A 19,429-nucleotide genomic window follows, 5' to 3' on the forward strand; every position below is an offset into this window, starting at 1 on the left:
ACGTCTAGGTGATTTTAGTAATAGGGCTATTGATAAGCTAACTAATTATCAACAATTATCATTATATAAGGTGAAAATAGAGCTATAAGTAGTTTTTCTGGAAAGTGTTTGTTCATTATAAAGAAAAATAGAAGCGTTAATGACGTGGTAAACAGTGACCACTATTTAATCGTTTGGTACTTTGTACTACAAACGAGGACAAAACAAAAATTCAGACCCGTCTATATTTAGACATTTTTTTTTCTTAAATGGAGTACTCTTCCATTGACCATACAAAAATATTAATGTCAACTATTTAAAAGCGTTGACAAGGGGTTGGCCTGGATGGTGGGGTCTTGTTGAAAAATACGAGATGAGGCTGCTTGTCCCGTGTGCGTACGTGACAATTGTAGCGTGGATTCCAATTGGGCCTCGAGATTGGTTTGTTTGTGAACGATGAACTGTCTGTGATGACGTCTGACTTCTTCTGTCTAAGGCGGCCCTTCATAATTGTGACGTACACAGACTGGTACCCTTGCCCTTAATTCTTATCTCTCGACTATCCCCCCCACCACCAGTTTGATAGCGTCGCCGCGTCTTGCTACCTACCATTACAGGATGTAAACACATTGTTATTTAATCTGTTATTAAATATTTATTACCCACATCGTGCGCGCAAAATCCTGCACTTCTCGGCCTTTTAAGTAATTTACAAGCTCTTTAAATCAATTAAACAAAATAATATTTGAAGTCTGCACGGAAAAAAAGGGTCAAGTCCAATTTTGACGAAAATGAGTTTTTGGCATCATTATGTAGTTCAGGGGTGAGCAACCTTTTTAATCAATGGGCCAATTTAAATTTAAATTTTTTTTTGCGGGCCGCACATAGATTAACTCTTACTAATAATTTACGAAACGTCCGTATTGCATGTTTGAACAAGTCACCGACAAGTGTGTATCTCGTCACAAAAAAATCGCGCAGACGCGGCGCGTTCGTATTGCATGTTTAAAAACGTCGTCGACAAGTAACTCGCCATAAAAAAATATTTCGGTTTAGTATGTACTACCATTTTATTATAATTAATTTTATAACAATATATTGATGGGAGAAAGTCGATAAAATAAATTCAATTTTAGAAATGCTTGGCGGGCCGCGTGTTGCTCATCCCTGATGTAGTTCATCACACAAACTTTCAGATGGATCAACTTAGTTTTGAATGTAATGGTTTTAGTCTCGAGAGTTATAGCCATGGTATTTACGAAGAAAAACGAGTGAAGTCCCATCCAAAACACGGGACAGAAAGAGTGGAAGACCTGCAGGTGTGGATTTTCTAAGCTGTATTAATTTTTTTTGTCTGATTTTATGACCGTTATTTATGAAAGGTATATACGAGTATTATAATTTACATAAGTTCATTCAAAATACAAACAGAAAATTTGTAAACAATATTATTATTTTCTGAAACTCAATTAGTCATGAACACCTCAATCATGATAGACGGACTAGACTTACAGATGAATAGAAATTTTGTCGTGGGAGTTGCAGGGAGTTTATATAGTGAAATATGATCTCTATATTCTTATTTCCACAATCTGATTCGAAGGGTTATACTAAGAAAGTGGAAACTAGACATACATACAAATAGACACTGAGGCCCCTCCATTTTTAAGAATATTTGTTTGATACTTTTAAGGAATACTAAAGAATGGTCATTCAGTGCACTGTATAAATTACAAAAGCATATTTAGTGAAACTGCAAACGTTTCAAACTTTAATGTTGCTCTACTGAAAAAAAAAATCTAAAAAATGGACGTAACCCTTTCTTCCCTAGTCTAGTGTAGTCTTCAAATATATAATTTGGAATGATAGTGGAATGGCAGTCGAGGGGAAAAGGCTTCCATGTATTGCTACTCCCCGAAAGCTCAATCCCCAAGGATCAGTTTACACGGGGATTCATGTTTCATCATAAAATGCCGATCTTCACAGATCTGTAGTGGCGCTCCTTCTGGCGTTCAAAGAAATTACTCAATTTCAGACAATGGAAGAGCACCTACTCGACTTTTGCAATACTTTAGAGCTCTTCTTACTCTTGAGAACTGTACATTACAAAGATTACAAACTTTAGAGGAAAGAATACCCACCCCTCTCTCACATTCTCTTTCTCTCTAAGAAGGTGCCCTCAATTGAACTTTCTTAGCAAAATATTTCCAGTAAAAACTTGTGGACAAATCTTAAGCGGCAAATACAATGTGTAAAAAGTTTGAATAAAAATCTTGGGAGTAATTTTCTATAAAAGCTCTAAAAAGAGGCAAAAACCTATTTGTAATACATCCGGTAGTGGTTCTCCTTAGTTTCAGCTTCCTGCATTTCTTTTTATAGTTTTTCAGATTCTTTTAACCGCATTTTCCGGGTGAAAACTTCATCGCAATACCCCCTTTTCCAATAATAATAATAATAAAAGGAAACTACAAACTCTCAAGAAAGAAAACTCAAGGACAATGAATGGTGAGACTTTGTAAGATGGTAATGAAAATCACAAAGATACAAACAGGGAAACCTTCAAAATGAGAGAAACTGATGGTAAATTTTGATACATAAATATTTTTAGAATATATTGTGCAGATACTGGGTATGTTTGGGAAATATTTTTACCTTCGGACAGGAAATAACCTTGTCGAAGCAGCGTGGGACCAAGGAGTTCTTCCTAATCACTATTTCTTCTTCTACTTATGTTTCAAGTACACGAGGAATGAAATATTGTTTACTAGGTAGAGAATCTATTTATTATAATATAATGCAGTAATTATTGATGAGAGCATTTTTATGTATAGATCTTATCTGCGAAGTTTGTCTGTAGTTTTTTTTTCCGGAAGTTAAGCGAAAACAAAGTCTGGTATACTCCCAACACTATCTTTAAACGCAATATACCTACATATGTATGTTAGAAAAGTTTCTTGAAAACATAATCGATAAAAATCACTTTACCGCTCATCGATTTTCTGCAAATATCGAGTATTAATTGCATGTAGAACCTCTAACCTATATCCTGAAATGGTTTTGAGAAATATTTTCATTTAACTTGTTTTATTTATTCCAAATGTTTTCCAGAGTAAATTCGATTAAGGGCAATTCTGGACAAGGGCTTTCCTTTAAAGGGTGATTCCGATGTAATGTACTTTCACAAAGTGGTAGGGCTATATCGCTTTTACGAAAATTAAGGGTAACAATTAACAACAAGTTCGCAGAAGACACGATTTCCTAGCCGACAGAAGCAAGGACCGCAAAACATATGAAGTGTTGTGGTATTGAGTTCGATTCCTAGTCTGTACGCCTTGGACTTTATCGTGTGATTGTTGTCAAGGAAACAGTTCGAGTTTCTATAATTGTGTCTAGACGGTGGCTAAGGGTATGTATTATTATTATTATTTTAATTTAGTTATTTATTACGTCAGAAGATCATCACTTTCTCAGGAATCCCGGATTTTATAGGGGAAATGTGAAAGCTCGGAAGTCTTGCTTGCTGTAAGAAGATTATCATGTAAGAATAGTGATGGTGAATTTGAATATTTGCAGACAAATTTCAAGTTTCCGGAAGACTAGGTGAGTTTTCCCTTCAGCTTTTCCATGACTAGAAGGAAAAAGCAGAACAAATTTGAAGCTGCTTGCTGAATGAATTCAATCAAACACTTCTTGAAAAAAAAAAGAAAAGAAAAAAAAAGTAGAAAAGTAGTTGGAGAATTAAACAAAGAACCCCAAACATTGGTAGAACGCAAAACGGTCTTCATGCTATTAACTGATTTTATAGCGATAAAATGAAAGTAAAAAATGCGTTAAGCAATTTTATTTCTTTTAATTATGTTTTTTATTTAAAAACTGTTTGCGAGGTTACTTCTGATAAGGACAAGTTGATAAATAACAACCTGGGTTATCAGTATTTTCTGACTGATAACCTTTCTAGTGGGGATGATAGCGAAAGACGATCCCATTCTGCGCGGAACACACCCTTTGTAAATCTAGGCAGTTCAGGTTAAGGCGCCATGCTAGCCGAACGGTTAAACGCCGGGCCTGCAAAGCTAAGATGAACTAGTATGTTACTGGGTTCGATTCCCGATCAAAGCCTTAGATTTTATTAAATGGTTAATATAAGAAATTTGTTGTAATTTGGACGTTCTGTCCATGATCTACCAAGTTAAATAAAACATTTGATCTTGGTCTAACAACAGCCTCAGAAAATCAAGAATGCGAGAATTGAGGTGAGAGATCTGTTCCTCTCAGACTTGCTCCCATTCCTGGGATATTGACGGCGATCTGATTAAAGTTCATTCTTGTTACTATTCTGTTAACTTCAGCAGAAATACCTGTTAGTTTGCATCATTTTGTAAAAAAGTACAGGACTGAAGATCTTGAAAAGCCTTCACTTTTATCCTATTCCTAATTCATTCCTAATATTTCCTAGGATCGCTTTACTGCAGCAAGGTGGACGTTTCTACTGAACTGATGACAAACTCAGAATCTCAATCCAAGACGGGCCGCAGAGTTTCCACTTTTACCAACTATCAACCTCTTCTTTTCAACTTCCTAACGTCTATTTTATATTCTCATAAGCTGCAATAGAAGCTACCTTAATTGGGTTAAGCCTAGAACTAGGAAGGAATGGTTAGCAATGAGTCTGTCCTGATAATTACTTCATACGGGATGGAGCCAGAATCGGAAGTAAGGTCCATATTGAGACTGGGAGAGCTCTGGTGATTGGACATCTATCTCCCACGCTGAGCTCTACGCTATTCTCTGTAGTATTTCGGATGAGCGGGCACTAAAGGGATATTAGTACCTGCTCGTAAAGCCCTAAATTCTTGGTTGTTTTCATCGAGATTGATGTTGGTATGTTGTTTCCAGGAGGCTGAAAGAAATATATCTTCTACCAAGAGATCTACAGAGTAGAGACGCACTTCCACATTTAACTTGGGAGTTTTGGTAAGCGATTTCATAGTGATAGAAATTATGCAGTAAGTACACTTAAGTGCAAAACTTAACTTCCGCTTTCCAAGAACCCTACATAAATTGTTTCCTAGTAAAATGCTTCAAACAATTTTATTAGATCTACTAGATGGAATACACAATGCGTGCAACGTTGGAAAAGTAATTACTTCAAACGAGTTTCGCAAAAATGGCCAAAAATAAGAACTGGAAAAAAAGATGAATTTAAGGGGCATTTCCGGTCGTTTGATTTTGACCAAACCTCACTTCAATGTATCCCCACATATGTAATCGTAATTTTTAAATTTGGGCTACATGCGATTTTTTCAGTAATATAAATTATTCTGACACAGACAGGCGTACTAATCTTTTTGTAAAAATAAACTTTTCAAATTCAAGGGACCTCTTACCGTGTATTTCCGGTAAAAAATTGCATATACTTCCTCACGATAGACCCCTTGAAGAAAGATGAACGCTTATCGTAAAAATATGATTTTGAACGTACGCACGATTTTCTGGACCAGTAATTACTCCGTTGATGGAGAGTATTGTATGGTAACAAGAGAGAGGGAGCACTGTCCGGAAGCTGGCAGTGCCTTGTGAAAAGCACCGGATGCTACATTTATTTCTGGGGACTTTACAAGGGTCCGGGTACCCTATCTTACCGGAAGGAACTTCTCTTGAACTTTGAAAGAGTGCAAGGTTTAAATTTTCCACTTCCAAGTGATTATTTATCCAGAGATTAGTAAACCCTAATTAATCTTTTGTGATATTAGACCCGGGGTTATTCCAATCAAGTTGATTGGAAAGATTTCTTGACGAGGTCACCTTCTTTAAAAGTCCTGAGAGATTATTTCCATATATTACGAAATTATGGCAATTAAGACAATGTTATCCATAAGTGAATTTATAATTTTTAATAAAAATGATATTTTTAATTTAATTTGATAAAATATAGGGAAAGTTTAAGATATAACTTTTTTTTTTTATTACATACTAATTATTCAAAAATGAGTTTTAGTTATCCAATTAAATAATAAAATACATTGGGAGGTTATCATTCAGCATCCAACTCTGAGATCATTAATTCTGACTGATTAGAATTATCAGTTAGAATTAGTAATGATTTGTATCAAAGTACAGAATGCCTAATTTTACTTTCTCTGACATCTCGTGTGTATAGTTTTGGAATCAGGTAGCTTTGTGATTTCGAGCTTTGCTATTCGTTCACATGAGTCTACATTTGGTGCTGAACATCTGCACTATCACAAGGCTAACTAATAGTTTTCCGAAATGAAAATAAACTGAAACAGCATTAATAGTTACCAGTTAATTGAAAAAGAAAAGAAAAGAAAAATCTAGAAACGAGAGTGTTTGCCACAAAAGGAAGTGGACTGTGGACACGTTCGGTCCTTGAACTCCACGGGTACTGCTTAGTAACCAACTGGGAGAACTGGAAACCATTCGTAGTTATCAAAGTACCGAGAGTGTATAATGAAAGAACTAAAACTCGTAGAGAAATTTATGGATATCCACAAATCTGGTCGGAACATTCTTCGACTTTTTTTCTGATTCAAATTCTCAAATCTAATTCTAATTATATATCTAAAACTTAGTTCTAAATTTTACGAGATGTGATTAGCTGCTATCTGGTATTTAGAGTAATTGGTTAAATTAAAAAAAACAACTGAAAAATCGCTTCAGTAAAGACGTAGTTCCGGTTGCAGCATTTCTTCCAAAACGTCACCACCTGAAGCGATAAAACGGAGTACGAAGCTGGAATTATAAGCGATATACCCTGTTTCGTATATTACATTAAATGTTCAGAGGATCTTTTATAACAGGTGTTTCCGGGGAAAAAAGCAATTCCGGAAATCTGATACGATCGTAATTACTTTTTTCCACACCAGAAATAAGAAAATGCAAACACTCAACTAATAAAAGGAAAAAAAATAATCGCCATTGTTAAACTAAAGAGTAACTAAACAGAGATAGGACAGATGACAAACTAACCTTTACTTTTAAAGTTGTAAAAACAAATTTCACTTGCAAAGCTGATACAAAAAAAAAAAAAATTAAAACTGAAATGGGAAATATTCTTTCTTCCCTTTGTATTAAAGAATCAATCACCAAAAGATGAACAATCTTGAGTTTAGCTGCACTTCTTTATTGAAAACAAATCTTCTCCGATGACCTCCAAGAGAGAGAGCCAAAAAAAAACTGTTTTGACTAAAGTCTACATGAATGATTAGATCAAAGATTGTAAGCAACAATAATAATTCATTCTACTGACTCAATATTTTTTCTTTAAATTTATTTATTTATTTGTAACAATAATGTTTGATTATAAATTTGATTAGTTATCACAAATATATTGTTTTTAACTTCTATTGTCTGTCTGCTGTTTTATTCTACTACTGTTTGTGTGAAAATATTACCTAATAATTGTTTGCTAATAATGTTGAGTTTGTGTGTAAATCTGCATTCTATTTTAGGATGTTTCACTTTTTGCTGGACAGTATTTAATGAACATTTGTTTCTGAAAAACAAACAAAACTATATTTATTTTCTATGTAAATTTATTTTAAGTTGTGTGATCATGACTAAAAAGTTCGATCTGTTTGCAGCTCCTGAATTGTGCACCTTAGATCTTCATACAAACAAGTCTGCTAGTAATGTATATACAAAAATGGATTCACTTTTAAGCAAAATAAGCACGTGTTTAGGGGCCATCAAAATGGAAATTTCCTAAAACTGAATTTACAATGGAGGTATAGCTGAAATGTAGGATCCGTAAGTGGGGGGCCCCCCATCAAAAGAAAAAAATAAATAAATTTTGGGATAAACGCCAAAATCCTAGAGTACTCTAAGTGAGTATATTAAAGGGATTCGATTCAACATTCTTAAATTCAATTAAATAGTTAAACTGCCCTACAAAAAATATTTGTTTAAAAGTGCATATCTGTAACGGTTCAGAATATATGACGGTCTGAGAATTATTTGAACGTTGGCACTTCTGCAGGATTCTTCCACTTCTAACTAGATGTTACCTTGCTTTACATAAACTTTGAAACTCTTAAGAAGAAGTATTTCAATTTGGACGTATACGTGTTGATTTGATTCAGACAGAAAACCATATGATAGTGACTTTCCAATGGGCTTCCAATACTGGCTTTCGTTAATTTTTTTAACATCAGAGGTCACAAAATCTGAACTAAGTGTTTAGTTTCTTCGTTGACATTTATTTAAAGGCCCACATAAACAACTCTGTGGCAGAATAAATGCCTTATAAGTGTAGAAGCAGGTAAATTACTTAAGGTAAGTTAAAGAAAATCTGATCAATTCTTTATTAAAAATAAAAAAAAAAATAGGAGAAAACTATTCAGTCACAAATGAAGTGGAAATACAACATATGAGAAAATAATAAGCATGATTTTGTCTAATTTCTATAAATTAAATTTTATGTTTCAAGAAAATCGTTGAAACTATATTTGTGAAAATCTCAAAAATGTGAAAAATCAATTTGATAAATTATTCTATTTTTTGATCACTAAGTCGTGTGAGAGATCCTGGTGAGATCAATATAAAGTTTCAGCTTTTCTATAATTTTTCCTTTTTTTAAAAATATTTGAAACATACTCACTTACGAACCAACAATTTTCGAGAAATCCCATTTTTCTGACTCAGAAGACCTAAAAGCAGAAAATTGCTTGTTTCTATTGCAAACTCAATTTCCTAGACTTTGGCATGATCGCAAAACTTTCCTTAAACGGTAGTAGGGGAAAGGTAAAAATTGATTTGGAATTTAACCTTAAGTTATTTATAAACAATAAGTAATATTTATATAAACAATGTATTGTAAAGGGAGAGCATTTAATTTGTAAATAATAATTGAATAATTAGTAGGAAAAAATGCAATTGTTAAGTTAAACTGCTGACGGCACGGCTGGTAGCGGCCGAGAGCAATGTACCGCGTGAGAGAGAGAGAGAGAATAGCGAGCGCGTGGTGTATAGTGTATAGACACCGGCAGAGTTAGTTAGAGTGTGTGAGAGGAAACAAGTGTTATGCGTTTGATGGGATTGTTTTGCTGTGAGTATTGAACATAAATTTTTACGCATTGCTTCCGGCCGAGGCTAACTGTTGCCGTAGTGAGGGAGGAGTACATTTGCTAGAGTGTAAATTAACAAAAGATAACCGATAGTATTAATAATAATAATAATAATAATAACAGTAATAATAATGGAATGTTTGAGAATAAGGGCCCAACCTTGTTGATTTAATTTGTAATTTGCCTATTTAATCTTACTTTATGTTATCTTATAGTTTCTTCAGTTTCGTTTATATTTCTATTGTTAATTATGTTTTTGGAAGTATTAGTTTGGTTTTGTATTAATGAGCTCAACTCTTTGTATGCGATTTTCTAATTGGTGTATTGGGACCAACAATAAATCAGTGTATTCATAGCCTGACGAGTTATTTGTACCCCCTGCTGAGCGAGCGAAATTCCCCTTGCCCTGATCGCCCTTAACGGCCCTCGGTCACAATTCTGGTGTCAGAAGTGGGATCTCTATGCCACTAACGGACCCTACCATGGAGGCTCTGAGGAGGGAGGTGGAGGAATTACGCCGAGCCAATCGTGAGTTACAGACCCTAGATGAGGAACGTTTACGCATGGAGGGGGAGTTAACCACGTTGAGGACAATGGTAGGCACGGATGGCCCTTCCTTAGCGAGCGAGCGTGAATCGACTGGTCATTCCGGGCGGAGGGAGATGGGCTTACAAGCCTTGATCAAGCCATGGTCGGGGGAAACCGGGGCGCCCCCAGCGAAGGACTTCCTGAACGAGATAGAGATGGTGGCGGAGAGTGGTGCCTGGACAGACCACGATAAGAGGCTGATCTGTAAGCTAAAGACGACAGGCGCAGCTGCTGTGTTTGTGTCGAGCCACCCTATATTTTCCGCTGCGGTGTCCTCCTTTGAGGACTACAAGAGAGCCATCCTGGAAAGATTCCAGGACCACCGTACCCCTGAGCAAAACTTACTCGCGCTCAACTCAGTGTCCCAGCGTCGTGGGGAGGGTGTCCGAGAGTTTGCGGATCGCTGTAGGCAATTGGGGGAGTTTGCTACTTCTCACTCGGGGAGCGGGGAGCAGAATCAGTGGGAGCGCAATTTCATGGAGCGAGTGGTCCTCGCTGCGTTCATCCAGGGCCTCGCGGGTGAGCCGGGACGCCAGTTACGCTTTCATCCCCCCACAGGCTTGGCGGAAGCTGTGAAGCGAGCGCATCTGGTTGAAGAGGCGGAAAGCGGGCCCGGCATTGCTAGATTCACCCTGGAGAGGGGGATATATGCCATAGCAAGAAACGCGGATAGTAGCTATGGGCGCCAGGGGAGATGTTTCAACTGTACACAAGAGGGGCATTTTGCGCGGGAGTGCCCCCGCCCCTACCAGTCGCCCCCTCGTGAGTGGAAAAGCTCGAGTATTAGGGATAGGGTGAGAGAACCACGGGCGAGGGGCGTGAAATGTTATACCTGCGGGGAATTGGGGCACATCTGTAGGATGTGCCCGAAGAGAGCTACACCTGGATCCGTGAGACCAGACTATGCTGTTAGGGAATCCAACTATTTGGAGGCTGCCCCAAAATCCCTCCTCCTGCAGTCAGCCCCACCTGCGGGAGGGATGCCACCACGGGGCCAAGATACAGGATTATAAACGTTGCCACTCCCAGCTCCAGATTCATCAGGATCCCGGTGAAGCTCTCAGGAGAGACCAGGACCTTGCTCGTGGATACGGGGGCGGGTGTTTCCATCTTGCGGCAACCAGTACCGGGGGTTCCGTTGTTAGAGAGTGGGGTGGTAGCGCGGGGTGTGACGGGTAGCCCCGTTGGAATCAAGGGAGTACAGCGGTTAGACTTGATGTGGCGGGGTCAAACCATCGCCCAGGAGTTTTTAATAGCGGAGATAGATGTTGAGGGAGATGGCATTCTGGGGATCGATGGTATGGCTGCTTTGAAGATGAGATTGGATATGCGGACGCTTGAATTCGAAGGAGATGAGGGGAAAGGGGCCTTGGATGGTCGGGAGAATGTGTTACTTGTAGGGAAGGCTGAACCTCAATCCAGATTTGAGAGAAACGAGTTCCCAGAGGTCGAGGCAGAGAGAGATGAGTCGGGAGACATATACCTAGTTGCGGCGGAGAAGATAACTATCCCGCCCCGTTGCGAAGTGTTGGTGCGTGGTAGGGCCTCTGGCTGGCGCTCAGGCGCCACCGTGCTGGTAGAACCCTACCCAACAGAGACCAATCGGGATTGGTGCGTAGGCAGAGGGATAAGCCAAGTAGTTGATGGCGCCGTGTGGGTGCGGATGGTAAATGTATCGCAAACGGAAGTGATGGTAGGGAAATCTGAGAGGCTAGGGTGGGTGACGGAAATAGAAACTCAGGGAAGCGAGTGGGTCGGCGTTTGCCAAGAGAGTGGCGGGGTTCCCAGAGCCCGTGAAGGATTGGGAAAGCTCCTTGGGGACAAGCTAGGCCATTTACGGGGGGAGGAACGAGACCTCTTGGCTACTGTTCTATCCCAGTACGAGGATGTTTTTCAGGACCCGGACACATCCTCGCTAGGGTGTACTTCCCAAATCAAACACACCATTAATACGGGAAATGCGACCCCTATTGCGAAGCGCCCTTACCGGGTGCCATACCACCAACGTGAAACTATGAAGGAGCTGGTTGACGACATGCTGACGAAAGGCGTAATTGAACCGTCTGACAGTCCATGGTCGGCACCAGTGGTGTTGGTACGGAAAAAGACCTCCGATGGATCGGTGAAGTACCGGTTTTGTACCGATTTCCGGGCGTTGAACGCTGTAACGAAGGTTCCGGTTTATCCGCTACCAAATATCAATGAGACGCTAGAAAGTCTGGGAAGGAGCCGCTATTTCAGCACCTTGGATCTGGCCTCGGGCTATCACCAGATCGAAATAGCTACGGAGGACCAGGCAAAAACCGGATTTTCCACACCCGAGGGGCATTATCAGTACCGTCGGATGGCTTTCGGCCTGGCGGGGGCTCCTGCTACGTTCCAGTTACTGATGGACCGGCTATTAGCGGACCTTAAAGGAGTAACATGCTTTGTATATCTGGATGATGTGATCATCCATAGCGCGACGATCGAAGAACATGCCGAGAGACTAAGTGGGGTGTTGAGCAAACTGAGAGAAGCGCACCTAGTGGTTAACCTCGCCAAGTGCCAATTCGCTACGGAAAGGGTTTGCTACTTAGGGCACGTTGTGAGTCGGAGGGGAGTTCAAGTGGATCCTGAGAAAGTAACTGCTGTGAAGGACTTTCCCCCTCCTGGCAATGTTAGAGAGCTACGCTCGTTTCTAGGGCTAGTAGGTTACTACCGGAGGTATATCTCAGGGTTTGCGGAAAAAGCCCGACCCCTAACTTATCTGACACGCCTAGACCAGCGGTTCCAGTGGGGAGAGGCAGAGGAACAAGCCTTTCAGGGCCTAAAGGATGAGCTATGCAGCGATTCGGTGTTAGCATATCCAGATTTCTCACTACCCTTCATTTTAGCTACTGACGCTTCAGGAGTTGCCCTCGGGGCGGTACTGTCTCAGCTACAAGACGGGGCGGAACGGCCCATTGCTTATGCAAGTCGCCAACTGAATAAGGCAGAACAAAATTATAGTACGACCGAACGGGAAATGCTAGCGGTCGTCTGGGCCACGAAACACTTTAGGTGTTATTTATACGGCCGGCCCTTCAACCTGATCACGGACCATGCAGCGCTGCGGTGGCTTCTCACAGTGAAAGACCCATCATCGCGTCTAACTCGATGGCAGCTCCGCCTAGCGGAATTTCAGTATGAAGTGTTTCATAAGCCTGGGCGTAAAAACTCCAACGCCGATGCGCTGAGTCGACGGGTGGCCACGATAAACGGGGAAGCGGATTCGGGGAGAGGGACGATCCGGGCGCTGCAATTAGCCGACGCGGACTGTGTGCACTTTAAGAACACCAACACAGCTCAATGCGTCATGGATCTGGACGGACTATTATATAGATTTGCGGGGGGAAACGAGCCGTACCAACTGATGGTACCAGAGCCAATGCGGGAGACCATTTTGCAGAAGTGCCATGACTCCCCTTTCGCGGGACACCCCGGACTAGAGAGGACCCTGGCTCTGTTGAGGCAAGGTTATTATTGGCCGACTATGTCTCAAGACGCTAAGAGGCATATAGAGAAGTGCCGGAGTTGCCTGGAACGGAAGACGCCCCAGCAGTTACGAGTACCACTGCAGGTACCATACGCGGCCGGGCGCCCCTTTGAGCAGGTGTCCATGGACATAGTGGGACCCCTACCACGAACAAGGGAGGGTAACATGTACCTCCTTACGATGATCGACCATTTAACGCGCTACGCCGAAGCAGTACCGCTAAAAAGCCAAACAGCCCAAGAGACGGCCCAAAAATTTGTGAACCACTTGGTAGTCCGACATGGAGCTCCTAGTCGGCTACTAACTGATCAGGGAAGAAATTTCACCTCGGCCTTGGTAAGGGACGCCTGCGATACGCTTGGAATAAAGAAGTTGTTCACGACCGCTTACCATCCCCAGAGTAACGGAAGAGTGGAGAGGTTCCACCGCACGTTGGTAGATGCGTTATCGCATTTTGTGCGCCGCGATGGGGAAGACTGGGACAGATGGGTGCCCTACGTATTGATGGCATATAATAGTACGCCACATTCTGCGACGGGATTCACCCCGAATTATCTCCTTTACGGCCGAGAGCTACCGCGCCCTAGCGCACTCGACCCTAGGCCTCGTCAAGAGGTAGATCAAGAAACGAGTTATGCAGAGGCATTACGTGGGAGGTTAAGGGAAGCACACCGGATAGCCGCTGAGACGACCGAGCGGGCCTTCGAGGCACAAGCGGCTCAGTATAATAAAAAGGCGCGGGTACGGAGCTTGGTGGAAGGGCAATGGGTTTACCTACACAACCCCGCTGGACGCCGAGGAGAAGCGCAGAAGTTCCGCAGGCCGTGGGAGGGGCCTTTCCGCGTACAGCGGAGTATCACAGATGTGACATTTGAGATTGCGATGGGCGACGGAAGCACTCGGATGGTGCATATAAATCGCTTGAAACCGGTGATGGTGGAGGGAATCCCCCAAGAAACCACGGAGGAAGATGTCCCTACCCCCTTAAGCCAGAACCTAGGCGCGGAGGACACGCACGACTTGTTCTACGAAGGGTTGTCACTCGAAGGGGCGCCGGGGATCGTGGGAGAAGTTGCAGGGGACGGCGAAAGGAACGCCGAGTCTGGACAAACTGCAGAATCCATCGAAGAGGAGCAGATTGAAATTAACACCTCAGGAGGTGACGATCTTTATGCAGGGGTCAACTTGAGGCCGCGGGGTTACCAGCGGGCTGATGACAGAACGGAGACGACAGAACTAGCCACTGAGCTGAACGTGGGAGAGCTCTCCCCGTCGGCGTACTCACCCCCAGATGACACGATACGAGACCCTACATACACCCCAGTCGGTACACCTAGGCTACCCTGCACTCACTCGTCCTACGCGTTGCGTTCCCAAAGGAGCCGAGAGGACTGATGAAGTAATCCGGTTTAGGAAACTATTGGGCGGTGGTCGGATGAATTTGGTTGAGCAGCGGAGCTGAGTCCCCGAACGAGGGACGAGTGCTGCTGACCCGGGACCAATGACAAAATTAGCCCAACTAGCCTTTACAACCACGATGAGAGGCACCCGCACAGCCATTAGGGAATTAAGGGTAACCACCTCTAACCTCATGCACCTCCTCTTCCTCACTTCCTTCGGAATCTTGAGATCAATACCTTGGAGGCGAAGGTGGAATTGCGGTCGCTCGAGGGTGCCCTCAGCACCCTAGCCAGGAGAAAGTTAGCAGGCTATTGGCCCCAAGTGAACTGTGTAGGATAGTGTATAAAGACAGTCAGATATTATCCGAGAGACTATGGTTCGTGTCGGGAACCGCTGCCGGCGGATATGTACCATTACTACGACATCGCTGAGATAGACGCTGCCTCCACACATGACGACATTCACATCTTGGTGGACATACCCTCGGTGACCAAAGGAAGATATATTTTGACAGCTACCGGGTGGACCAATACCCGTGAAGGATCCGATAACTGGACTATACCTGCTGCTACAACCTAAGGCCGACTTCACACTGGTGGGAGTAGACTGAGAGAGCTTCGTGTTTCTGAAAACGGAGGACCTCAGGCACTGTTGGGGAAGGAGTCCACTAATCTGCCCAGCACGATTTCCGGTCTTCTCCCTCCATAGACCGTCTCGCCATACACTACTGTTCAAGGAACTATAAGAGAAGGCGAACCCCTTGTGAGCGTGGCGGATGCTGGTAACGAGATTCAAGCTTACGTAGAGCTGGAGGGAGGAGTCGAACGAGTGGTTATGCAGTTTGCTCGAGCCAGTCAAGCTGAATTGCACCGCCGTGGCATGAGGGCACCCACCGACACAGAGAGACCCTGGAGACAACCAACCAGCGAATGCAGGGGCACCATTTGTTCCCTATCGTCCGCCGAGCGTGAAGACGCGAAGCTCCGGAGAGCCCGGTGGAGAGTTGGGAAGTGACAAGCGAGTGGTGGGTCCTCCGCAAGGCGGTAGAACCCACTTTAACGGGGGGGTAAGTGTAAAGGGAGAGCATTTAATTTGTAAATAATAATTGAATAATTAGTAGGAAAAAATGCAATTGTTAAGTTAAACTGCTGACGGCACGGCTGGTAGCGGCCGAGAGCAATGTACCGCGTGAGAGAGAGAGAGAGAATAGCGAGCGCGTGGTGTATAGTGTATAGACACCGGCAGAGTTAGTTAGAGTGTGTGAGAGGAAACAAGTGTTATGCGTTTGATGGGATTGTTTTGCTGTGAGTATTGAACATAAATTTTTACGCATTGCTTCCGGCCGAGGCTAACTGTTGCCGTAGTGAGGGAGGAGTACATTTGCTAGAGTGTAAATTAACAAAAGATAACCGATAGTATTAATAATAATAATAATAATAATAACAGTAATAATAATGGAATGTTTGAGAATAAGGGCCCAACCTTGTTGATTTAATTTGTAATTTGCCTATTTAATCTTACTTTATGTTATCTTATAGTTTCTTCAGTTTCGTTTATATTTCTATTGTTAATTATGTTTTTGGAAGTATTAGTTTGGTTTTGTATTAATGAGCTCAACTCTTTGTATGCGATTTTCTAATTGGTGTATTGGGACCAACAATAAATCAGTGTATTCATAGCCTGACGAGTTATTTGTACCCCCTGCTGAGCGAGCGAAATTCCCCTTGCCCTGATCGCCCTTAACGGCCTCGGATTTTATTTTTAGAAAATAAGAAGTGATAAATGTTGCCTAAAAAAGACATATGCAGGTCAGACAAAGGTTTCTAAACTATTCGCCATAACAAACACGCTAGATAGGGTAACCAAAAAAATAATCATAAACATAAAATATATTTACAATTGTTTTTTGGAAAATCTACAAGGCTGATTGGTTTAAGAAGTGTATATTCTCGACGAAAATTCAAGAAATATTAAAATCAAAATAACATAAACTGAAAAGAATTAAGATTATTTCACTGTATGACTAACAGCTAATAAGCTTTTTTCTCTTTTAATTAATGATTCAGCTACCAAAAAACGATGAACAATACTCTACATAAATAAACTGATCAAAAAAGTTTAGTTCTGAACAGAATCATCATGAGTGGAAAGCAGATTCTCTCAATCGACCTATGTCCATCCGAGTTCGGTCAGTAATAAGGAAAACAAACATTCGTGCTATTACGAATGAAAAACGAAAGAAACTTTACGTACCCTCAATCCGTAGAATAATTTCTTAAACATTGTATCTAATCACAAATTTAGCACATGATTATTACCGGGGTACACTAAAAACTATCTCTTGTATAGACTAGGGGGTGGGTGTTTTAGCTGACCTTATCAAACATCGTATAAGAGTCACTGTAATGATAGTTGGCCCTTGTTACGCTAACACTATTCGAACAGATAGATAAATATATCTAGGACGGAATGGTCAACTATGTACTTGTAAAAAAAACATACGCCAATCTTGATCCAAGTAATTTTGTATGTTCATGCCAATAGAAAATTCTACTGGGTTGTATAATTGCGTAATAACCTTCCCACATGACATTAACCTTTTAAATGGTACGCATAATGATGGCAAAGCTATTGTAACGCTGAACACTCAAGTAGTTAGGTTATTCTAGCTTATTTGATTGACTAAATATAAGATCATTGTTCCCCGGGAACCTTTAGGAATAGCGTCAGCATTCTTTTAGGCTAAACCGACTTTGGAAACTTACTCTGATCAATCCACAGAATCTGGGAGTGTATGCAACAGTTTTGGGCGAGAAGACAACAAAGAGACTGCCAGTTGTTTACTGAAGATGGCGTAGCAAAGTCTCACCTGCATTTGGCCCATCTCCTGCACAGTGTAGAATGTGGAATTCACTTGTAATCATCCATATTGTTGAATATAGGCTTTTACTGAGTTTCATTTTTATTTATCTTTCTAGATAATAATTAAGTTGGCTCGACCATTAAAAAAAAAAAAAGCATAAGCAATAATTTACAAAGAACAAATTAATAATGATTAAATAATTATTCGTAAAAGTTCAAAAGTCGGGGTTATCTGAATAATAAATTGGTTATTTCCTGCAAAATTGATAAGATATGTAATATTAAGTTTTCAAAGTGATCTTTGTAAAATTATCTACAGAAAAGTAGGTTAGGATCTTTAAATTAAATTATTTAGATTATTAATTCAATTATGTAATTATTATTTAAGCAAAATGAGAGATAAGGACCATAGCGGATCTAAGAGAAAAATCTTAGAGCTCGTTGCTTAACAATTCTGTTTTATTACATTTCTTTACTTTTGAAAGTTATACTTTAATTGAATAGAGTTTTAATTCAAATTCAGTCACTCTAAATTGTATTTATTTTTATACTTATATTTATTCAAACATTCAGAACTTCTTATCTTTTCAATTTTGAGTAGTTTATCACATTGTATTTCAAACTTATTGCTAAGGTTTAGAAAATTCTTAGATTCTCTGCGGAATTGAAAGATGGTGCAGTGCAAGAAGATGAAGATTTTTTTCTAAAATATGGACAAGAATTTTCAGCTAAACATTTCTGTTTATCAAGTCAAAAGGCAACCAAATACGAAGATGTACATATGTATATCGATCGTGCTTATCGGAGTACACTCTCATTGGTATGTTTCCTATCTAGAAAATTGCATTATTGAATGAAGGTGGTCGGTCACTGGACCAATAGCGCTGTAGTGGTAGATGATAATGTGAATTACCAGAGAATTCGCGTGGTTGAGACGGCTGGAGAGAAATATTCTGTATCGAATGGTTACCAGTTGGAAAAAACTAAAGGATATTGATTGGTAAGGTTGGAAACTTAAACAGGAGTGTCTTAGATTCGATGGAGATTTTGGATCGGGACGTCTGTATGCGACGGGAATTGGAAGGCTCGGTTAATCCCCTTATTCAGCTCCGTAAGTCCAGAGAAGTGTAGCCAAGAGTCTAAGTAAGAATTACTTTAATTTGATTTCTTTTTTTATCACTAATTCATGACTGAAAATATATTTTAAAAGAAATAGTCATGTATTCAGATTGTTGCGCATTCTGTCGATTTTGAAAGTAAACCATTCACCTCACTCGTATATTTTGCTCTCTGTCGGTAGGTTGCCTAATTAAAATAAAAAATGTACAAATTTCCACTTGCAATATTTTAGGATAAAATAATAATGATCACAAAATAATTTAAACCATTGTATATTTTGTGTGTAATAAATATACAATTATTTTAAAGGAAAACAGCAAATTCCATAATTTGTTTAGCTTAATTAATTTTCAAAATTAAATTCAATTCAGTTTCAGCCAGAAAAATGCTCTTTTGTTAAAAATTACAAATATTTTACCCATGATTAAAATTTTTTAATTCATTCTGTAACTTCCAATGGTTGGTTCTCATGTATGTAAAATGTTAATTTTCACAATGTTCATTTATTGGGGTTTCTTTGGTTAATGTGAATTGATTAACCTATTCTTCGATTTCAGCATCATTTTCTGTATTTATTTACTTTGTACTGGCAGCTTTTACATTCAGTGATGAAAGTGATGCTTAGCTTTTTAAATTTAATTATCAGACTAGAAAGAAGACTAAAATAAAGTTAAAGCTTGCTAAAATAATTAAACTTAATAATATATAAACTTAACTTTATAGCAATTCATGAACTTATACCATTGTACCATAATACCATTGTATTAATACTTTGTATGGAAATTTTGAATATAAAAACAATTTTACCTAAAACAAAAGTATTTTGATCTTAAATTTATCTAAATGTATTTTAATTGGTGGAAACGGTTTTCTTTTC

General features: G+C 40.2%; 1 long non-coding RNA gene across 2 annotated transcripts; it reads left to right on the forward strand.

Moving 5' to 3' along the window:
* Positions 1 to 2,756: 2,756 nt before the first annotated feature.
* Positions 2,757 to 18,830, forward strand: LOC141451922 (uncharacterized). Of its 2 annotated transcripts, none has more exons than XR_012457198.1 (5): positions 2,757 to 3,385; positions 3,469 to 3,579; positions 4,876 to 4,953; positions 7,584 to 8,742; positions 16,337 to 17,346. It is a non-coding gene; the product is annotated as an uncharacterized lncRNA (long non-coding RNA). The 2 variants fall into 2 exon arrangements; XR_012457199.1 differs by lacking the exon at positions 16,337 to 17,346 and adding an exon at positions 17,353 to 18,830 and having other exon boundaries at positions 2,765 to 3,385; positions 7,584 to 8,274.
* The last annotated feature ends 599 nt before the right edge of the window (positions 18,831 to 19,429 follow it).

This window comes from Rhodnius prolixus, unplaced genomic scaffold (assembly GCF_049639745.1).
Source record: "Rhodnius prolixus isolate KJV_2025 unplaced genomic scaffold, Rpr scaffold_14, whole genome shotgun sequence".
Classification (NCBI taxonomy): Eukaryota; Metazoa; Arthropoda; class Insecta; order Hemiptera; family Reduviidae; genus Rhodnius; species Rhodnius prolixus.